Below are 2,843 nucleotides of genomic sequence, written 5' to 3'. Positions count from 1 at the left end.
GTGAATGTCTCTCGCCGACACAAGCCGGCCGTGTCGCGGCTTCGCTGCCCCGCAGCCTCGCCCCGCTGTGGGCGCTTGCTGCCCGGGGTGCTCCCGAGCGGGTCCCGTATTGTCTGCTCGGAGATGGCCGTCCCGGCCCGGACCTGTGCTCTGCTGCCTCCCCAAACCCTCCCGTCTGCGCTCCGGGTGCAGAACTCGGCTTTAATATACCGTCAGTGAGGGTTTGTTAATTAAGTGATAGGTCTCCATTAATTTGTCCCTGGAGAACGCAAGACAGTCAATCCGAGTTGGAGCCAGGGTCACTGATCCGTTTCACAGACAAAAATAAGGGAAGGGCCAAATCTTTCTCCTTTCAAAAGCACAACGGGTCTTGCGCTTTCGACTACCGAGGCGGTGAGAACTTGCGAGCGCTCCCCGAGTGTGCAGGGACGCGGCTGGGCCACCACCGTGCTCCGTGCCTGTTTTCAGTCAACCACCTTGTTCCTGAAACCTAAAGCTGAGCTAGGAAGGGTCCGGGGCAGGGCCTCCCTCCCCGCTGTAGCCGGCCCTGAGGTGCCCGCCGGTGGGAGGACGTTGCTCTCTTTGGCTTCTACTCCTGCGGAGTCGGTTTCAAAGGTCTGAGCTCTCAGAACTGCCCTTTCCGCCTTCCCTTTCTCAGCAGCCACCCCACCAGCGAAAAACCCTCGTCTTGCTGGTGCTACCCAGGAGAGGAGGATGGAGTTTGTGTTTCCAATCTCCCCGTAACGATTGCTAAGGCGAACTTTCTTCGATTTGGAGCGTGCTTTTACGACAATTTGGTCGACCTGAATCTCCGCTCATTTGCATAGATCGATACTGGAAACAACCCCTCGATTCGGAGCCTGCTGGCATCCCTTCCCTGGCGCTGCCGGCCGGGAAGCTCTGCCAGCCCCGGCTGCTGCAGGCCGGGAGGGAGGCAGGGAGGGAAGGAGGGAGGCGGCCGCGCTCTGCCCAGCTGCCGGGTCCGGAGGGTCCCATTGTTCGCTGCTGCCCCCAGACCGCCCCTTCTTCCAGCCACCTCAGCGCTGCCCTCTCGTAAACGGATCCCGGTAATCCCGTTAGAGAGACAAAGCCTCATTATTCCGCCTTCCCTTTCCGATGAAACCCCAAGGCTGGCACCTTACAGAAACAGCTTCCCCGGGGCCGAGAGGGGCTGGCAGCACGGGGGGGTCGGGATGTACCGCCCGCAGCGCGGTGGCCGCGCCGCGCAGCCTGCGCGCCCTTCCGCGCCCCTCCGCGCCGCGCTGCCGGCGACCGGCTCTAAATGCATAAAGTATCGATTTTATTTTGTGCAGGTTTTAAATGTGTGATGATCTTACTAAGTGGTAAAAATCTGCCCCGATTGATATTGATGTATGAACATCAATTCAAAATAACATAAATTACTGCGGCCGACGCAAATTAAATTTCACGTCCAAATTATAACTCACTCCCGGGCGTTTAGAGAATTATCAGGTAGATAAATACCCAGAGCCGCCTTCATTTCTTCCCTTTCTGATTTCCTGCAGACAACAACCGGGAGGCACTGAGGGGGATGGAGCCTGCTTATTTTAGGCCTCGCGGTCTCGCCTTGCACTTTATCTTGAGTATTTGCCCCTTCCAGCCGTCCCTGGGGGATTCCTACCTCCCAGATTACAGAAGCTCCGACAAATAGAAGAAAAATTGGTAGTTACATGGAAGCAGGATTGAGGTCTTGACACTTCCTGGGCTGTCTCTTGAAATGTAAGCAGAACTGCTAATTGCAAAGCTGACCTCTTCCAGCCTCCATCTTATTCATCCCATCTCCCTTCTCTTCTCTGTTCTTTTTTCCTTTGTCTGTCCCACTCTCTCTCTCCTCTCTATCACTGAATATTTATCTATTTGACTGTCTCTCTGTTAGTCTTCCCTCCCTCTCCCTCACCTTCATTGACATTTGGAAGGGCTGTGAAAGGACGCCGAAAAAATAAATACAATTAAAAGAAAAAGTACCTCCCTTCTGCAGCCTGCTGGGATTTAAGGCTGAATTCATTTCAGTTTGTTGAATTTTTTTTCATGTGTATGAGAAAGAGGAAACAGGAGAGGATAAAGTAAGAGAAATACCCCGACTTTGTCTTGTTTAGGAAAAAATAATCTGCTTCGAGCCATTCATTGTTGGACCTGCGACTGCCCGCCGGCCCCCGCCGTCCCCCCGGGGCCCCGCCGCTCGGGAGGAAGGGTAGCGGCCGGGGAAAACGCGGCAGAGACACATTTTGTGAAGGCGCCAGAGGAGTGTAAGGGAGCCCGAGGTTCCTTAGAACCTACTGCCAGAGGGGGTGCTTTGCCGATGGGCGCCCTCTGAGCGGGCTCGTCCCGAAGATTCCCCCGTGGGGCTCCCCGAGCGGGTCAGCAGCGAGAGGCGCCGTGGGGAACCCGCGGCTCTCAGGAGGGGACAGGCCCGTCCCTCCAAAGCTGCTCCATGTTTGCCTGCCACCTGACTGCTATTTTTCATAGCTGCACCTCTTTTTCTCCCCTCCTCCTATCCTTTCTCCCTCCCAGTGTGAATCCCGGCTAAGCTGAAGCCTTGGGAAGCCGGCGAGAAATTCTCGCCAAATTAACTGTAAAGAAATCGATGGAGTAATCAGAGCGTTTTCCACATTAAATATGAAATCTAATGACGCCATTTGCACCTCTCGCCCGCCGCCGCCCCCGAGCGCACCGGGAAGGTCTGGGCCGCCCCGGCCCCGGTGGCCTCATTAGGGGCTGTTTAATATTTACCCTGCGGGCACTTTGCATAAAGGCGTTTGCATCAGGGAGGCGGGGGGCATCGACCGGGGCCTTCACCGGCGACACTCCGAGCGCGGACCGGG

At 56.1% G+C, this 2,843-nt stretch overlaps 1 protein-coding gene across 1 annotated transcript in view; it reads left to right on the top strand.

Moving 5' to 3' along the window:
• ONECUT1 (one cut homeobox 1) overlaps positions 1-2,843 on the top strand; it is a 15,851-nt gene that overhangs the window by 1,641 nt on the left and 11,367 nt on the right. The gene's annotated exons all lie outside the window — the stretch shown is intronic.

Source organism: Geospiza fortis, unplaced genomic scaffold, assembly GCF_000277835.1.
Source record: "Geospiza fortis unplaced genomic scaffold, GeoFor_1.0 scaffold171, whole genome shotgun sequence".
Classification (NCBI taxonomy): Eukaryota; Metazoa; Chordata; class Aves; order Passeriformes; family Thraupidae; genus Geospiza; species Geospiza fortis.
This window is presented reverse-complemented; position numbering and strand designations above follow the sequence as displayed.